Source organism: Oncorhynchus keta, chromosome 15 (assembly GCF_023373465.1).
Source record: "Oncorhynchus keta strain PuntledgeMale-10-30-2019 chromosome 15, Oket_V2, whole genome shotgun sequence".
NCBI classification, from domain to species: Eukaryota; Metazoa; Chordata; class Actinopteri; order Salmoniformes; family Salmonidae; genus Oncorhynchus; species Oncorhynchus keta.
Genome location: NC_068435.1, coordinates 28272506 through 28293761, shown reverse-complemented (window position 1 = coordinate 28293761; position 21256 = coordinate 28272506). Strand labels below are relative to the sequence as shown.

The 21256-nt window shown below is 41.3% G+C and overlaps 1 long non-coding RNA gene across 1 annotated transcript; it reads right to left on the bottom strand.

Moving 5' to 3' along the window:
• Nucleotides 1–5508: 5508 nt before the first annotated feature.
• LOC118395118 (uncharacterized) lies at nucleotides 5509–8030 on the bottom strand. Its single transcript, XR_004827897.2, has 3 exons — nucleotides 7592–8030; nucleotides 7312–7481; nucleotides 5509–7043 (listed from the first exon to the last, which is right to left on the bottom strand). It is a non-coding gene; the product is annotated as an uncharacterized LOC118395118 (long non-coding RNA).
• Nucleotides 8031–21256: the final 13226 nt, after the last annotated feature.

Sequence of the window (21256 nt, the reverse complement as noted above, 5' to 3'; positions counted from 1 at the left end):
ATATAGACAGGTGTGTGCTTTCCCAAATCATGTCCAATCAATTGAATTTACCACAGGTGGACTCCAATCATGTTGTAGAAACATCTCAAGGATGATCTATGGAAACAGGATGCACCTGAACTCAATTTTAAGTCTCATAGCAAAGGGTCTCAATACTTATGTAAATAAGGTATTTCAGTTTTTTTATTTTTAAATGTGGAAAAAGTCAAGGGGTCTGAATACTTTCCAAAGACACCGTAGGTGTAGTCAAATTACATTCTGTAAAGCCTGAATTAACATTAAATTATAGGTAGAAAGGCAACACAAGCATTTAGCAAACATTTTATGGAGTAAAATGTCAAATTACATTAAGCTGTAATTTATGTTGATTTCCATTAGGTTTAAAAAAAAAAACAATGATCTATGTTTTGGTTAAATATATATATATATATATATTTTTTTAAATGGCTGGTCAAAAAGCCACTATTTTGGGAGAATGACCCATGCACCCTTTCTCCTTCACTACTTAACAGAGTTGAGTGGCTTGATGTCCTTACAATTTTTCAATCACCATCCAAGAATAACTTGGCCACTGAAATAGGCCTATATTGATGTGGCATCACTGCCACTATGTGGTCAAAATCTGTATTACACATGTTCATTAAATTGCATGTGGGTGTGTTTTGAAAGCAGAGCTCGTGAATTTCTGGATGTAGTATTCATGTCATTGTGTCAGCAATCTAAAATATGTAGAATGCTACTTGTTTCTTAATGGCTCCTCCATCCAAAATATTTAACCTGGGCTCCAGCCTTATGTCTCCCTTGGTATTAATGGATGTTTCACTGTCGTTATCCCATGCTATTCTATTACTAAGCCTGTGACCTTTTCCTGTCTCCTTGTTTTCATCTGACACTCACTAAATTGTTCTATGTTCACAGAAATAATAGATGCCAAAAAGGTCTATGAGGGAATTGAGACAACAGAGAGAGAGATAACAAAACAAAAACAAACATCTGATCAAAAATATGGTGTACTCGGGATGTTAAATGTAAACTTTGTATCCATAAATTGGGCCACAAACATACAGTACCTTGAGAAACACATCACTGTCAAAATATAAGCATAAATATGACCAGTATAATTCTCCAAATATCTTTGCTTATCCAACAACTATCCTGTCGTTGGTGATGACCAAAACCAATTAGTGTATTTGTCTCTCTGCCTCTGAGAATAGAACATTCAGCAGTTGAACTGGAATTTACCTCTGATCCCCTGGTTAGGCTCTGACTGACAATACTAACAGCTGCACTGCTGAATGCGGTCAGTTCTTTTCAACTCCCGTAAGTCCTCTCAGATGAGGACACAGGAGGGAACGAGAGGAGATGATAAGGCAGACATGTGGCATGTCATTCCCACAGGAGTCAGGATGCATGCAGACGCTTCTGGTAGTTGAGCTCACATGCAACTTTGAAGAGGACATGACACTGAACATTCCTTTTAATGGCTATTTATATAAATAATGACTCACAAAAGTTGTTAAAAAAATCATATTTCAAAATCATTTTCAAAATCAAGTACCTACATTGAACTTGCAGGGGGACATGCTCTATCCTCTGGCTATTCTAAAACTGAAGTCTGGGCATGTTCGAGAGGATCCCTTTTGTGAAGTCGGCGCTGTTCAAAGTGTGTTGCATTATGGGTGAAAAAAAATCGGACTTGCACCGACATTTTAACTGCATGCACTTGGTCAAAAATCATGTGATCAAAGTTCATTAAGTTTTGACTGCAAGTTTCTGCAGTTGTACTTCAACAACTTCATCATGCAGCCATGGCCTGCATTGTGGGGAGGCACTATTTGTCAACCTATCATTAGTGTGCTTTTGTTTGACCCACACAAACAAATGTGGCCAAAGATGTGACTGAAACAGGAGCCAACTTTGCCGTAATTCTAATGCTTCAGAGTATACAAATGAAAGTTACATTTGAGACCTCTCTCTAACCAATATTGTTCAAACGTTAGTTTTCAGTTCTTGAGTGTGTGATATGCAGGTATAGAAATGTTTATTTCAATGTTTTTACATAATTTATTTTATAAACACTAGCAGTTATGTTGACACTGCCATGTTGATCTGGGCCTTGCTTTTGGAAAACCACTAGTGTCTGGCTTTCGACTGTTGCAGATGCATCAACCCCAACTTCACTCACCAACTTTCGTCTACAGTTGGCTTCATTAGGCTGACCGCTCGACATTCCCCTTCTTATCTCAATAACTATCTAGGATGAAATTGTCATTGTTTGGATACGATTAAGCTGGCCTGGGCGCCAGGATAGGCCTAGTTTTGCACCGGGTGAAAAGTGATTGCATACATTTTGGAACCGGTCTGGTTCTGTAATGCCCCGTTCTGGAAGTCGGCTCAAAACAAAAGTGACTTAGATTAAGCATGTGGAGTAATGAGTACACTGTAAAAAAAAAAATACTATAGAAATTACATAAAATTAAGAGGATTTTTTTTCTTCCTGTTAATCAGTGATTACCCCCCCCAAAAGCCTTAAACACGGGCACCCTCATAGATATCATCCTAACCAACTTCCCCTCTAAATACACCTCTGCTGTCTTCAACCAAGATCTCAGCGATCACTGCCTCATTGCCTGCATCCGTAATGGGTCTGCGGTCAAATGACCTCCACTCATCACTGTAAAACGCTCCCTGAAACACTTCAGCGAGCAGGCCTTTCTAATCGACCTGGCCGGGGTATCCTGGAAAGATATTGATCTCATCCCGTCAGTAGAGGATGCCTGGATATTTTTTTTAAATGCCTTCCTAACCATCTTAAATAAACATGCCCCATTCAAGAAATTTAGAACCAGGAACAGATATAGCCCTTGGTTCTCCCCAGACCTGACTGCCCTTAACCAACACAAAAACATCCTATGGCGTTCTGCATTAGCATCAAACAGCCCCCGTGATATGCAGCTGTTCAGGGAAGCTAGAAACCGTTATACACAGGCAGTTAGAAAAGCCAAGGCTAGCTTTTTCAAGCAGAAATTTGCTTCCTGCAACACTAACTCAAAAAAGTTCTGGGACACTGTAAAGTCCATGGAGAATAAGAACACCTCCTCCCAGCTGCCCACTGCACTGAAGATAGGAAACACTGTCACCACTGATAAATCCACCATAATTGAGAATTTCAATAAGCATTTTTCTACGGCTGGCCATGCTTTCCACCTGGCTACTCCTACCCTGGTCAACAGCACTGCACCCCCAACAGCAACTCGCCCAAACCTTCCCCATTTCTCCTTCTCCCAAATCCATTCAGCTGATGTTCGAAAAGAGCTGAAAAATCTGGACCCCTACAAATCAGCCGGGCTAGACAATCTGGACCCTTTCTTTCTAAAATTATCTGCCGAAATTGTTGCCACCCCTATTACTAGCCTGTTCAACCTCTCTTTCGTGTCGTCTGAGATTCCCAAAGATTGGAAAGCAGCTGCGGTCATCCCCCTCTTCAAAGGGGGGGACACTCTTGACCCAAACTGCTACAGACCTATATCTATCCTACCATGCCTTTCTAAGGTCTTCGAAAGCCAAGTCAACAAACAGATTACCGACCATTTCGAATCTCACCATACCTTCTCTGCTATGCAATCTGGTTTCAGAGCTGGCCATGGGTGCACCTCAGCCACGCTCAAGGTCCTAAACGATATCTTAACCGCCATCGATAAGAAACATTACTGTGCAGCCGTATTCATTGATCTGGCCAAGGCTTTCGACTCTGTCAACCACCACATCGTCATTGGCAGACTCGACAGCCTTGGTTTCTCAAATGTTTGCCTCGCCTGGTTCACCAACTACTTCTCTGATAGAGTTCAGTGTGTCAAATCGGAGGGTCTGCTGTCCGGCCCTCTGGCAGTCTCTATGGGGGTGCCACAGGGTTCAATACTTGGACCGACTCTCTTCTCTGTATACATCAATGAGGTCGCTCTTGCTGCTGGTGAGTCCCTGATCCACCTCTACGCAGACGACACCATTCTGTATACTTCCGGCCCTTCTTTGGACACTGTGTTAACAACCCTCCAGGCAAGCTTCAATGCCATACAACTCTCCTTCCGTGGCCTCCAATTGCTCTTAAATACAAGTACAACTAAATGCATGCTCTTCAACCGATCGCTACCTGCACCTACCCGCCTGTCCAACATCACTACTCTGGACGGCTCTGACTTAGAATACGTGGACAACTACAAATACTTAGGTGTCTGGTTAGACTGTAAACTCTCCTTCCAGACCCATATCAAATATCTCCAATCCAAAGTTAAATCTAGAATTGGCTTCCTATTTCGCAACAAAGCATCCTTCACTCATGCTGCCAAACATACCCTTGTAAAACTGACCATCCTACCAATCCTCGACTTTGGCGATGTCATTTACAAAATAGCCTCCAATACCCTACTCAACAAATTGGATGCAGTCTATCACAGTGCAATCCGTTTTGTCACCAAAGCCCCATATACTACCCACCATTGCGACCTGTACGCTCTCGTTGGCTGGCCCTCGCTTCATACTCGTCGCCAAACCCACTGGCTCCATGTCATATACAAGACCCTGCTAGGTAAAGTCCCCCCTTTTCTCAGCTCGCTGGTCACCATAGCATCTCCCACCTGTAGCACACGCTCCAGCAGGTATATCTCTCTAGTCACCCCCAAAACCAATTCTTTCTTTGGCCGCCTCTCCTTCCAGTTCTCTGCTGCCAATGACTGGAACGAACTACAAAAATCTCTGAAACTGGAAACACTTATCTCCCTCACTAGCTTTAAGCACCAACTGTCAGAGCATCTTACAGATTACTGCACCTGTACATAGCCCACCTATAATTTAGCCCAAACAACTACCTCTTTCCCAACTGTATTTAATTTATTTATTTATTTTGCTCCTTTGCACCCCATTATTTTTATTTCTACTTTGCACATTCTTCCATTGCAAAACTACCATTCCAGTGTTTTACTTGCTATACTGTATTTACTTTGCCCCCATGGCCTTTTTGCCTTTACCTCCCTTCTCACCTAATTTGCTCACATTGTATATAGACTTGTTTATACTGTATTGTTGACTGTATGTTTGTTTTACTCCATGTGTAACTCTGTGTCGTTGTATCTGTCGAACTGCTTTGCTTTATCTTGGCCAGGTCGCAATTGTAAATGAGAACTTGTTCTCAACTTGCCTACCTGGTTAAATAAAGGTGAATTAAAAATAAAATAAAACAATTAACAACATGTTGCTGTAGATGAACTACAATAACTTACTGTTTATAATTAACAGCAATTTGCTGTATTTTTACAGTACCTGTACACCTTTATAATTGCAATATATTATTGTACTTTCTATTTTACAGTAATTACTTGTATCTATGATATTTACAGGATTCACTTGGCAACTCGAATTGCCGTTAAATTACTGTGATTTATTTTCCAGTATTTTCCTACAGTTCTATTGTGTAAAGGTTTTCTAGGTGTGAAGGAGAGTCGGACCAAAATGCAGCGTGTAGATTGCGATCCATGTTTAATGAACAAACGTAACACGAATCTAAATACAAAACCTACAAAACAATAAACGTAACGAATACCGAAACAGCCTAATACTGGTGCACATACACACAGAACAAGGTACAAAGACACTAAGGACAATCACCCACGACAAACTCAAAGAATATGGCTGCCTAAATATGGTTCCCAATCAGAGACAACGATAAACACCTGCCTCTGACAGCCATAGACTTAACCAGAACACCCACTAGCTACAATCCCAATACATACACACCACATACACAAACCCATGCCACACCCTGGCCTGACCAAATAAATAAAGATAAACACAAAATACTTCGACCAGGGCGTGACATATTGTATGTGATTTTAAAGTAACATGACATTTACAGATAAAATATGCCAATAGTACTGTAAACTTCTAAAACGTTTTGCATGACCAAAACAAGTAAACACAATACAAATAATATCTTCTTAAGCATGGTTTAATGTTAACAAACCAAAAATGTGACAAACACTTTCAATAAGCTCCCATAGTACAACTTCACCATTGCTAGGTGGGAAATGCCAATAAACTGTAGCCAAATGTGCTGCATCATAAATGCCTCAACGACAAACCTACACCTTTCCCCCAGCACCTATCAAAAAGTGTACATTTTTAAATGATTCATTAGGACAAAATACAATTGTTCATCTTAACAGTATTGGTATGATATTCTAGCTTGTATGTGACATTAAAAAAATATTGATAGTTTGTCACAAGGCTATTCTGCATTCAGATGCAAAGCCATTTTTTTCAACAAAAAGATTTCAAGTGTATCAATTAAAAAAATATATATCAATGTCCTGAATAAGGTGCATGTTTACAACTGTTCCACCATAGAAAGTGACATAATTACAGATAAGAAAAGCACTGGTACATATCTTAGCTTTTGAAATAAAAATAACTTTTCACACACAGGTAACTCAAAAATCACATTGCCTCGCTTTGAGCTATACATTTTAAAAATATATTGTTTCCTGCTAAGAGGGGTAAGTAGGCCTGCTCTCTGCCTGGCCTTATCTTAGGTTTGTCATTACCTTCACTCTCAGGTTAAACACAGAGTATGTCTTTTTGGGAAGGGTAATTAGACTTTAGAATTGTGAGATTAAGGTCAGAAAAGATAAATGGATATTTTGTCCTATTCCCAGATTTCTAATTTGGCCCTTCCCAAAACTACATGCTCAAGCTTTAATAAGGGTTGCCTGCTCAAGTTGAGTAAATGCCAGACATTTCCAAACATGCAAAGTAGCATTACTTCCTCAACAATGTGTCAATTTCAGTGCATACTGGATAATTGTTAAACACAAAAAAAGAGCCAACCCCAGTGACAAACCAAACTTACTTGAGCAGGTCACAATTGACTCAAATAAATTAAATGTATTGCCAATAGGAACTAGCCTATAGCTTTTCTAAGTCCATTATCTTCCTGGGCAGAGTACAGACATGTACATTCATTGTGTGGCTCTTCTTCTCCAGCAAAACATCTGTGGAAACAAAGAGCACACACATTGCTGAAAGATAATTATGTCCCCTGATGTCTTAAATAGTGTCTGAAGTGTGCTGCATTACCTATGTACATTGTCCCCAGCTCAAATAATGACTTCGCTATGTGTTTACGCTCTGACAAAGGAGCCTTTCAAACTTATCAACATATATTGATTCAATTAACCTATCAAACCAAGCTGTGACACAAAATGCCTCCGTTTAAAGCCCCCGACCCCAAAGGAATTCTCCCAAGGAAGAATTGTTTACCTTTGGATGAACTTTAGGGTGCGTGAAGCCTGCTCTTGGTATTGCAGATTGAAGGTGTAGAATGAGGGGGGGAAAAAAGCTGCCGGCGCTTCCACAAAGTTTGAGTGGACCGTCATCACGACCTCCTTCTCGATGCTTGTCATCCCATTTGGCAGCAGTCGTTATGTCCCCTGAAATCAGATCACTTACATGTTTCACAATTACTTCTGTGAAACTTTGCGATTGTAAGGCCCTGTCTAAAAACAATTACTCACACAGAAAGTCTTATTGGATACACTACCTTGGACAATCAGTCTTAGTGACTCACTCCTCAGCTCGGCTACCTTAGGTTCTGGGCTAGCGTTGATGGCACTGCGCTGTAAGTCAAATGTTGCTTGCATGAGCTGCGAGAGTTGTCCTCTGTCACCTCCTGTAGGCCCTTCTTTGGAATAAAACTGCTTCGTTTTCTTATGCTTTGCCGCCAAAGGTTCTTCCGTTTCTTCGGTGGGAAAGTCAGGCTGCCATCTTACACAGCCGTATTCGTCAGTTGGCCCTCTTGCACTGACTACAGTCAATGAGCCTGAGTGTTTTTCTCTTTCTTAGTCGTACCAGAGGATTATCACCATTCTTATGCTCAACGCGTCTTTTCATCTGGTTTAACAGGGATCCATGGCCACTCCCAATTGTAGAGCCATCTTTCATTGTATCAGCAAAGATTTTCGGCAACTGTTGTACCATCCTCTTGGCTATTGTACGGCAATCTGCTCTGGTTGGATTAGGTTCAACAACTCTCATTGCACCTACTGTAATTCTCACCATCTCTCTTCGTTCTCCAGGGGTTGGCAGTGTGCCTCTGGTGATGGCTGATGCACATTTTGCCCCAAGGGACAGTGAAGTTCTCCGGGCCAGATGTCCAGGTCTACAGTACTGGTCGTATTCATTGTTGACCGGGTTGTGCTGGATGTGGAGGATGACTGAAGGGGAAGGGCTTAATGGCTCAACTATTGATATTTCCTTGATGGCACCAGCTGTGCCACTCATTGTTTGTCCTTGGAAATAGAATAGTTGCTCAACTAAAGTAATACAATTTAAAGTAATACAATTCCAAACATTTCCTTTCAACAGTACAGTACTTTGTAAATCTTTAGCAAAATGTAATACCTTCAAATCTCCATGCATTTAGCAGCTTCTGGCATTGTATTGGTCTGATTTGCTCCTGTACAGTAGGTCTTGAAGTTGAAGGTCTGGCTTTCCCTCTACTCCCACCTCTGATTCAGAGGGTTGGGTTAAATGTGGAAGACACATTTCTGTTGAATACATTCAATTGGACAACTGACTAGGTATCCCCCTTTCTCTTGTCCTGGAGGGGTGAAAGTGGTCTCCTCAGGCAAATCTGGTAGCACTGCTTCTCCTATCTCCTCTACTCACGCTGTCATGGCTCTACAGCAAAGGGAAAGAATGATGAAAGATTGTCATTGATTTGCCACATACCTTGTACTCCACTAAGGAGTAATAACCAAGAAGGTCTTCATGCTTAATGCAGATCAAGTTTGAGTCCTGGGCTACTCCTGTTAGGCAGTGAATACCTACATCAACTATCTGCACAGTCTGCTGCCTCTCTAAAACATAATAAACAGAGGAGTAGCAATGGACCAGGATCAACTTCATCTCACCCATTTGCAATCCATCCTCATCTTTCCCCTTAACAACATACATTATCTTCCTGTACATTGTGCCTTTGACAGTGATATCATTTGAAACAGCTGTGTTGTCAGATTTTAAGTGAAATACAGTGACTGAATCGTCAATCTTCTTGTTGTAATCACTGGCATAAAAGTCAGTTCAGTTTTCTACCTGAAATAAACTGCCAGCACTTAAATAGACTTGGAACAGTTGGTGTCTCTCTGCTAGAGTCCCACATGCATTCTTAAGGTTGTGCAATTTCCGTGCACACTGCTTGAAGTAAGTATGCATACTTTCGAACCTCAACATCCAGAGTAGAATTTGTGGCCGAACCTAACAATAAGTGTGGTAATGACAGAGATAATGGTGCTTTGGCTTGAGGGGTTTGTCTGGATAACAGCGTCTGCTAAATTATTTAAATGTATTGGTTCTGGTGGACCATGGTGGATCGGACCCAACCAAATTTTATGAGAGCGATCAACCAACCCGACTCTCATTTACATTTGAGTCATTTAGCAAACGCTCTTATCCAGAACAATTTACAGTTAGTGCATCCATTAAGATGAGGCAACCACATATCACAGTCTTAGTAGGTCATAAAAAGCCTTTAAAGATACATGTCTTTTAGCACTCAGCAGTAATGAAGAGTGTTCCGCCAAAACCGCACTCTTTCTGATGTGTATCTTGGCTAATTGTCATGTAGAGATGAAAATGGAAGCCCCGTGATAAAACCTCAAAGGTAAAATAAAGGTAGCAAATATGTGGCAAGCTATGTGTCTGTTTCCACTATGCAGGCAAATGTCCAGCATAGTAATGTTGGCCATCATGTATGCACCAACTGTACTGACAGCTGGTATCTGCATTTGAAATAGTAATTTCTTTGTGAAATAACTTGGGTAAAGATAGTTTATTGCAAACTACACTGATACCTTCAAGTTCGATTATTTGAATTGTGAAAAATGTCCATAGTCAATATTATTCAACCCTAATGTGATATATTTTAGTGAAATGTAGAAATGTATTCTGAATACTTGTCCACTTTTTGATACCAGCATTATAAACCAGCAGGCATACAGTATGTGATCAAGACAGTCTATGATGGCTGGCAACGAGCACTCTGCTGGCAGGCTGCCCTCCAAAGTGATAGCCTAGTGCTGCCAGAAAGAACATCCTTTCCATCTGTCCTGCATCCTCCGCAACAAATAGGCCGTATGATTTTGCTTGCTCTGGACTTCAGGGAAGTGACATGACATATCCCTAGTTGATGATATTGGCTGCTAACATGACTGACTTTCAGCTCCAAATGCTGCTGTAAAACGCATTGTATTTCTGCAGCCTATCTTGCTTTTTGAAAATGCATCATTGTTTATGGCTGTAATGATGGCTATATTTGCGCAGCAATTGTGCAAGCATGTTCACATGTGCACGGGAGGGGGGTTGCATGTTTTTTACCTGTGGATTGTGGCAACAAATGGGCTTGGGTTGTATATGGGAGTGATGGGCTACAGTATTTATTATAATATTCTATTTTGACTGGAATTGTTTTGGTTGTTGTTAACAAGTGCCACATGCACATTCAGCTGTGAACGCGGTCATCCCTGCCGTTCCCCTTGGCTTGAGACAGATGGAGATATAGAAAGGTGGATGGGCCAAAATGAGACATATTAAACCCTAGATAACAAAAAAGATGAAAAAGAACAATACTGACAGTGACAGATTAAGTGTTGGGGATAGTAATAAGTGCTTGTATATGTGTGACTCACAGCATAGACATCTGCATTTCCCTGGACATTACCTCATAAAATCACAATGGAGCTGTGGAATGCCGGTCAAGGGAGGTAGACAGAAAACAATGCACTCCTCTGGGCAAGAGTGGCATGTCCCTCTGGAGTCTGGAGTAGTTTGTGTCTCAGAGGTTTGTGCGTGTGCTTGTTTTGTGCGTAGGGGGGGTCATGGGTTACAGTGTCCTTGGCCTTTGAGGTCAGGGCCTACAGAGGTTATATATTTGATCTCCGCTACTGCAGGGATACCGTTCTGAAGCATCCTTCCTTATCCACCTCTTAGCAGTGTTCAAGGTAAATTAACACTCCATTCACTTTTATTGTGTGATTGTTACATACATCGAAATCAAATTGTATGATTTATTTGCTATGCTTTTGACAAAGGATTAGTGATGTAATGAATGGTGGAAATGCTGAAGGAGTTTGTCCAGGCGTCCGTCACCAGCCGCGAAGGTGACTCGGTCACTGTGCAGACCAGTGGCAGTCAGTGCCGTTTAAGATGAGGGAGGACTATTTTTTCTTCATGAGCAGGGCCTTATTTCTATTACAGCATATTGGGTGACTCATTTATATTCCATTCACCCAGTTCAATGTAACAGCGATAGTTTTAGGCTACTACATGATACTCAAATGTTCCTATACCCATCATGAGGTTGATACAACCTAGCCTATGAATGAAAGTTTACAGCGTAGAATGCACACAGGTTGAGAGACACATTTGAGGAAACAGACAGTGGCAGTCAGTACCGCCTTGCACACTCTTGTCGGCATCTAGCTGATATAGGGTGCAATCATTAGTCCAACAGTTGCAAAGGAGAGTTTATTGGACAAATTCAGGTATGTTTATCCCTGTTTTGATCGGTTTAAGAAATGCCTTTCAACAGAATCAGATTAGTGAATCACACGATAACAGAGTTCACTCATAACAGCCACGTTGTATTCCTTCTTTTCCCTTCACCCGTGGACTTAAATGCATAACACATCAGCCGTATGTGACGAGGCGAAAAACCCTTTCCAAGCCAAACTGCCACACACAGCCCACATCGTTGTCACCATATTAGCTAAAGTAACATAGAGTAACATAAAGTAACATAGTCAGCATAGCTAATAGAACTAACACGTTAGTAAACCCGCTACAATCATGCAATAACGTTACAGTGTACAGTCAGTAAGCAGTTACACCGACGGGCTCTGGTGGCAATAAATGTGTACTACCAAAAGCTTACCTAGACTTGGAAGAGTTCCTGTGTTGTGTTGGAAAGTCATAGCCAGCTAGCTAACATAGAATCCCTCTGTTTGAGCAGGATGTTTCAGTACGCTAAACTATGTAGCTGCATTTGCTAGCTAAGTAATTAAAAGTGAGGGGAAAAAAGACTCTTTCTCTTGCTTCTCCTTCATTTTGGAAGAAATTAATTTGTTCAAAACTGTTCAACTATTCTTGAGTCCACTACTCACCACATTTTATACACTGCAGTGCTAGCTAGCTGTAGCTTATGCTTTCAGTGATCCTTTGATTGGGTGGACAACATGTCAGTTCATGCTGCAAGAGCTCTGATCAGAGGACGTCCTCTAGCCTGAAGTTGTCGTAATTACTGTGTAAGTCAATGGAAGGGGGTGAGAACCATAAGCCTCCTAGGTTTTGTATTGAAGTCAATGTACCCAGAGGACGGAAGCTAGCTGTCCTCCGGCTACACCATGGTGCTACCCTACAGAGTGCTGTTGAGGCTACTGTAGGCCTTCTTTGCAAAATAGTGTTTTTTAATCAGTTATTTGGTGACATGATTATATTTGGTATAGTTTTATCTAGAAAGTATAACTTTTTGAATGTTTTACAATTTAAATGTGTATGAAAATCACTGAGGATGGTCCACCCATTCCTCCTCTGAGGAGCCTCCACTGGTGCAGACCAAGAATGGGAAGGTCAGTGAAATGGGAAGGTCAGGTGAAACAGATCAGGGCGTGACACTAATATGTGTTTCTATAACATTCTAAGGAAACTAAGGATCCAATCATCCAGGCTAACCCAGCTCTGGAGGCATTTGGTAATGCCAAGACCATTAGAAATGACAACTCCTCAAGATTTGAGAGTTTCTGATATATTTTCAGATTTATTTAATACAGCATTAATCACCTGAAAATAAATTAACAAACATTTTATGTTTTGGGTAAATTTATCAGGATTAATTTTGACACTCGAGGAAAACTAACTTCTGCGAAAATTGAGACATGTCCAAAGAAAGTGGCTGAAAGAAATCTTGTGTCACTTTTGAGCTGAGGGCTGAGATAGACTACGACATCTTATATCAGATCTTGTCAAACAAAAAACCTGAATTACTGGGTCAGTACCACAATTAGATAACAATGATGCATTGACTACATTAATTTGTGTAGTGTAATAATGTAATATCATGTCTACATTTTGTAACGGCGTTCTTCTATCTCCTCCTCTGACGAAGAGGTAGAATAAGGATCGGACCAAAATGCAGCGTGGTGGTTACTCATGTTCTTTAATGAAAGTGAACGAGACATGAAATAACTTATAATATACAAAACAACAAACGGAACGAGAAAACCTATACAGCCTGTCTGGTGAACAACTACACAGAGACAGGAACAATCACCCACGAAAACACTCACAGAATATGGCTGCCTAAATATGGTTTCCCAATCAGAGACAACGATAAATCACCTGACTCTGATTGAGAACCGCCTCAGGCAGCCATAGACTAATTAGTCACCCCACAAAACCCCAAGACAAAAAACACACCACAATAACCCATGTCACACCCTGGCCTGACCAAACAAATAAAGAAAACACAAAATACTAAGACCAAGGCGTGACACATTTGTTTTTCTATGTCTCTCTCCCCGCTCTCATGGGAATACAGAGACGCTGCTGGTGACAGCTAATCCATACGACTATTGTCTATTGATGTCTATTGATGACGCTGATGTTGGGAACAGATGTGAGTTACTTTACCATTACTCAGGCCCCTGAATTTAGGTATTACAGTTGTAATTCTTTGGTTTGGGAAACAAAGTGTTGCCTTGCTGAAATTCAAGCCAGCTTGTTATGTTGTCAATCCAAAAGATGGATTTATGTTGCATATGTCAAGTAAACATTGTAGCCTACCCTGTTCTTGATTTTAAATAATAACATCTACGATAGCAGAGCATCATTACATCATGAAATATCGGTGTTGTTTTTTGTTGTTTTTTGACCAATTCTCACTACTAAATTGCTGTGCTTTTCTCAGCTTCCACAGAGTGCTTTTGATTTGCTGGGCTTTACTGTGGAGAAGAAAAACTCAGTGTATAAGCTGACTGGTGCCATCATGCACTATGGCAATATGAGGTTCAAGCAGAAACAGTGCGAGGAGCAGGCAGAGGCTGATGGAACGGAATGTGAGAGCAGGCTAAAAGCCAAAAGCAGAGCATTAGATAGTTCTGTGAATCCATAGGTAAAGCATTACAACTCACTGATTTTCTTCCCCAGGTGCTGACAAAGTATCATATCTTATGGGCCTGGACTCTGCTGACCTCATAAAGGGACTCTGTACCCACAGGTAAAAGTAGGGAACGAGTGGGTCAAAGGGCAAACTGTCCAAGAGGTGAGTGATGGGATAATTCACACAGGGGAGAGTAAAAAGTTGATGATGTGAGATCCTATATAGAGATTAGATAGCATTTTTCCATTCTAACAAACCACTAGCTCGAAGACGCCAGGCTCCCCAGCATTACTCACTCATGCCACCATCATTACGCACACCTCTCTTCCCCCGTCACGTTCATCAGCAATTATTGGACTCACCTGGACTCAGTCACCTGTGTCATTACCTCCCCTATATATATATCTGTTCGTCGCTTCAACATCATATGTCGTTGTGTTACCTGTGTGCTGACACTGTTCCTGTCTTGTTCCATGTCTGTTACTTATTAAATATTGACTCCCCGTACCCGCTGCTCTACTCCAGCGTCGTCTTTACAGTAAATACTACAGTATTCCGTACTACAGTCCGCAAAAACACTACAGTAAATACAACAGTATACTGTCCCCATAGGAGAACCCTGTATAAATGATTGGAGACAGACGCAGTAATTCATAACAGGGGGGTTTAATACTCCACCTAAAATATACAACAATGCCATGAAAAGTCACGGGGACGAAGCCCAAAACAAACACATATACAAAAACACAGGGATGTAACCTCGAATAAATACATGGGACGAGACCCGTAATACACTACAGGGGGCGAGACCCGTAATACACTACAGGGGGCGAGACCCGTAATACACTACAGGGGACGAGACCCGTAATACACTACAGGGGGCGAGACCCGTAATACACTACAGGGGGCGAGACCCGTAATACACTACAGGAAGCGAGACCCGTAATACACTACAGGGGGTGAGACCCGTAATACACTACAGGAAGCGAGACCCGTAATAACAAATGCACAACAATACACGGGACGAGACCCATAATAACAAGTGCACAATACATGCAGCACGAAAGCCAAAATAACAAAGCACAGGTACTCACAGACCAACGGACATGGGAACAATAACCGACAAGACAATGGTGAACAGAGGGCACATATATACAATTACTAATCAGGGGAATTGGAATCAGGTGTTCGTAATGAGACAGTTCAGTGGCTCCTAGAGGCCGGTGACGTTGACCTCCGGAACTGGTGCACGGAAGGGCAGCAGTACCGGCGGAATCCATGACACCTATGGGGACAGCCTAAACACCGGTTTGGAACCCATTTTTTCTAAGATTGTAACATTACGTATTTTTTTATTTGTAATATTATTTTATTTAACCTTTATTTAACTCAAGTCAGTTAAGAACAAATTCTTATTTACAATGAAGGCCTGCCAAAAGGCAAAAGCCCTCCTGCAGGGACAGGGGCTGGGAGAATTTTTAAAAACATTTAATAAAAATATAGGACAAAACACACATCACAACAAGAGAGACACCACAACACTATATAAAGAGAGACCTAAGACAACAACATAGCAAAGCATCAACACATGACAACACAGCATGGTAGCAACACAAAATGACAACAACATGATAGCAACACAACATGACAGCAGCCCAATATGGTAGCAGCACAAAATATGGTACAAACATTATTGAGCACAGACAACAACACAAAGGGCAAGAAGGTAGAGACAACAATACAACATGCAAAGCAGCCTCAACTGTCAGTAAGAGTGTCCATGACAGAGTCTTTGAATGAAGAGTTTGAGTGTTAATTGCAGCTCGTTCCAGTCTCTAGATGCAGTGAACTGAAAAGAGAAGCGACCCAGGAATGTGTGTGCTTCGGGGACCTTTAACAAAATGTGACTGGCAGAACGGGTGTCGTATGTGGAGGATGAGGGCTGCAGTAGGTACCTCAGATAGGGGGGAGTGAGGCCTAAGAGGGTTTTATAAATAAGCATAAACTAGTGGTTCTTGCGAGATGACCAGTTTACAGAGGAGTGTAGAGTGCAGTGATGTGTCCTATAAGGAGCATTGATGGCAAATCTGATGGCCGAATGGTAAGGAACATCTAGCCGGTTGAGTGCACCCTTATGTCTCCGTAATCTAGCATGGGTAGGATGGGTAGGATGGTCATCTGAATCAGGGTTAGTTTGGCAGCTGGGGTGAAAGAGGAGCGATTACAATAGAGGAAACCAAGTCTAGATTTAACTTTAGCCTGCAGCCTTGATAGGTGCTAAGAGAAGGACAGTGTACCATCTAGCCATACTCCCAAGTATTTGTATGAGGTGAATACCTCAAGCTGTAAACCCTCAGAAGTAGTAATCACACCTGTGTGGTGAGGGGCATTCTTCTTACCGAACCACATGACCTTTGTTTTGGAGGTTAATGGTTAAGGTAAAGGACAGAGAAAGCTTGTTGGACACTAAAAAAACTTTGCTGTAGAGCGTTTAACACAAAATCCGGGGAGGGGCTAGCTGAGTATAAGACTGTATAATCTACTTAGAAATGGATGAGAGAGCTTCCTACTGCCTGAGCTATGTTGTTGATGTAAATTGAGAAGAGCGTGGGGCCTAGGATCGAGCCTTGGGGTACTCCCTTGGTGACAGGCAGTGGCTGGGACAGCAGATGTTCTGACTTTATACCAGAGGTGTGGACTAGAGTCACATGACTTGGACTCGAGTCAGACTTGAGTCACAAATATGATGACTTGCAACTCGACACCAAATACTCGTGACGAGCCTTATGACTCGAGCTGACTTGATACCCTCCCCAAGCCTAAATATAAAAAATTATGCTATTAAAAAAGTGTGCAGCGCATCAACTCTTCAATTAACGGATTACAGTTTGAATCGGAGAGCAGCCAATCAAATTGTGCCAACTGAAAAAAAGTTGTGCGTGGCTCTGCAGAGGAACGTCGGTGGGTGAATTCAGATGGAGCCCTTGGAAAGATGATACCCAAATTGAATCTTTTCGGATATAAAGACGACGCTGTATCAACAAAAACGGATTGCAACTTACAAACCATGCGGGAAGAAAATTACAGATGGAGGCGCAACAATTTTCAACTTTGTTTGACATTTGAAGCTGCACAAAGAACGGTAAGTCATGGCTAATATAGCCGGCAGCTATATATTTTATTACTTTAAAGTGTATCATGTAAGCTAACGTAATGTTAAGTCAATGAGCCTCCACACAGTCAGTCAGTGCGAGAACATGATCATTGCACTCAAGATTGAGCTACAACTGGCTAGGCAGTTGGTCCTTCCTGCTTGATGTTACTGCTGTTCCTAAAACCATTGACATACATTAGCCTACTGTAACCACACAGAGAGAGTGTGTGTGTGTTAAAGGTTGGGCGATTGTGTACAAGCCTACATCGCCCGATTGTGCCCCATATCGATCCTCGATAGTCGATCACTATTGGGGGGGGTCTTTCTCATGGCTACCCATGTATTTCCATGGAAATATAACGTTTATTTGGAAAGTAATAAATATATAGATATTTTTAAAAGCATTCATGATTTGCGTAATGTATTATACTATTACTCTTGTTAAAAATATGAAATGGTATTACATTTGGTGAAGAGCACATTATGACTTGTTTTGGACTGGAAACTTGACTTGATACTTGACGATCTTGACTTGAGAGTTGACACTGACTTGCCTGTCTTGACTTGGGACTTGACGTGGGACTTGAGTGCTTAGACTTGAGACTTACTTGTGACTTGTAAAACAATGACTTGGTCCCACCTCTGCTTTATACACTGCACTCTTTGAGAGAGGGAGTTAGCAAACCAGGCCAAAGACCCCTCAGAGACACCAATGCTCCTTAACCGGCCCACAAGAATGGAATTGTCTAAAAATAGCAGCACAACATTGCTTAGAATCAAGGGCAATGGTGACATCATTGAGGACCTTGCAGTGACATATCCATAACCTGAGTGGAAACCAGATTGCATACCAGAGAGAATACTATAGACATTAAGAAAGCCAGTCAGTTGATTATTGACAAGTTTTTCTAACACTTTTGATAAACAGGAGAAAATTGAAATTGGCCTATAACAGTTAGGATCAGCTTGCCCCCCCCCCCCTTTAAATAAAGGATGCACCATGGCTGCCTTGCAAGCAATGGGAACCTCCCCAGAGAGGAGAGACATGTTTGAAAGGTCAGAGATAGGCAATGATAGGGGCAGCAACTTTAAAGAAGAAAGGGTCTGAACCATCTGACCCAGATGTTTTTTGGGGGTCAAGTTTAAGGAGCTCCTTTAGCACCTCAGATTCAGTGACTGTCTGCCTTTGTAGCGGGGCAGAGGAAAAGGAGGGAGGAGCATCGCGGCTGGTCGGATTAGAAGGGGTTGGGTATGAGGAAATGTTGGACAGGCAATGAGGAATGGCTGAGTCAAATAGGAATCCTGACTTAATGAAGTGGTGATTAAACAGCTCAGCCATGTGCTCCTTGTCAGTAACAACCACATCATCAACATTAAGGGACATGGGCAGCTGTGAGGATGAGGGTTTATTCTCCTGGTCTTTAACCAATTTCCAGAACTTCTTGGGGTTACACCGACAGAGAGAGAACTGCTCCTAACTTTGGCCTTCCGGATAGTCTGAGTGCACTTATTTCTCATTTGCCTGAATGAGAGCCAGTCAGCCTGAGTATGTGTGTGCCGAGCCTTTCGCCAAATGCAATTCTTGAGGCGGAGAAACTCTGCAAGATCACGGATGAACCAGGGGGTGAACCTGTTTATAATTCAAATTTTCTTTATGGGGGCGTGTTTGTGAACAATACCACTGAAAATATAAAAACAATAAGGTCCAAGCATCTTCGACAGAGCTGATTCTATACCAATTTACAGAGGCCAGATCATGAATGAAGTCTTGATCATTCAAGTTTTTTAGAAAGCGCCTATGATAAATCAGCATTTAAACAATGCTACCTTATATAATGTTACTTACCCTACATTATTCATCTCATATGCATACGTATATACTGTACTCTATATCATCGACTGCATCCTTATGTAATACATGTATCACTAGCCTCTTTAACTATGCCACTTTGTTTACTTTGTCTACATACTCATCTCATATGTATATACTGTACTCGATACCATCTACTGTATGCTGCCCTGTACCATCACTCATTCATATATCCTTATGTACATATTCTTTATCCCCTTACACTGTGTATAAGACAGTAGTTTTGGAATTGTTAGTTAGATTACTTGTTGGTTATCACTGCATTGTCGGAACTAGAAGCACAAGCATTTCGCTACACTCGCATTAACATCTGCTAACCATGTGTATGTGACAAATAAAATTTGATTTGATTTGATTTGACAGGTCGTTTCACTGAGCAGCCATTACGAACACAGGCTGTAAAACAGTGATCATAAGGTCATTACAGAAAACACCAGACTTATACCTATCAGGATTATTTGTGAGGATAACATCAGGGAGAGTAGTCTTTTCTGGGTGTTTGGAGTCATACCTTGTGGGATTGGTAATAATCTGAGAAAGATTTAGGGAGTCCCATTGCTTTAGGACTTGGTCAGGTGGTACCTGTTGGGGATAGGGCTGTCTACTGCCCCCGCTGGAGTAATTGCGTGCCCATAGTAAACATATATATTTTTTGTCAAAAGTTGCTAATATATGCAAATAAAAAATATTATTTAGTAGAAAACACTCTAAAGCTTCTAAAACCATTTAAATTGTGTCTGTATGTAAAGCAGAACTCTCAGGGCAGTCATTCTCCCAAACTCTCTCTTGTCATCAGAAAAGTTGGCCCAACTTTGACGTCATCGCCCCCACCCTTCCCAAGCACTTACAGGTCTGGGAACAGTCTCTCTGTCTTCAGCGCGATCTCAGCTTTCAATTGGGCTTCTCATTGTGAGAATCGCGTGCTTACGAAACCTTTCGGTCACGCGAAAAAACAGGTCACTTTTATGCGCGCTCTGCTCCGGTCCTGTCTTTTTTCCAAGATCGATTATACAATGCATGCGTTTCTGTTCGTCCTCACGATTGCTGTACACCTTTATAACACGTTAAAGCTTGATTATGAAATTAGTTTGATAAGTTTAGTCAACATATAATATGTAAGTTTGACGTTTTGGTGCGCATCCACTTGACTTTTGGCTACATTTCAACCGAAATGTGTCGTGTTTGAGAACCGAAAGACACAGACTGCAAAACTAAACGCTGTTTTTGGTAAGTATAATTCCTTCCAGGTCTTCTGATGGAAGAACAGCAAAGGTAAGGGAATATTTGTGTGGTAAATTTGGGTTTCTGTGGACTCCAAGATAGAGGAGCCATAATGCTACTTTTTGAGCGCCGACTCATAGTATAGCCTAGTGAACGAAACCTGTAACGTTAAAAATAAATGTAACACAGCGATTGCATTCAGAAGAAGTGTATCTAACTATATATATGTAGAACATGCATATTTAGTCAAAGTTTATGATGTGTATTCCTTGTTAGCTGATGTTATCTGCCGGAGCTATCGTCATTTCTCAGGACATTTGAGTAGCATTTTTTGAACGATGCATCATTGTAAACAGAGATTTATGGATATATATAGCATATTATTGAAAAAAACATAAATGTACTGTGTAACATGTTATATTACTGTCATCTGATGAAGATTTCAAAAGGTTAGTGCATTATTTTTCTTTTAATCCTGCGTTTGTTGATTGCATATTTTTTTCAACTTGGCTATGCAAATTAGCTGTGTCTTCGGTGGTGGTTTGACATAAATATGTGCTATGTTTTCGCCGTAAAACATTTTAGAAATCTGACTTGCTGGGTAGATAAACAAGGTGTTTATCTTTCATTTGAGCCATTGGACTTGTTAATGTGTGGAGGTTAAATATTTTTAGGAATATTTTTGCGTTCCATGCGCCACCTTCCAGCTGAACGTGGGGGGGGGTGTTCCCAAATTGGAACCCTAGTCCCCTTCTGGTTAAGCATGTCCCAGTTTAGGTCACCTGGCAGGACAAATTAAGACTTAGTG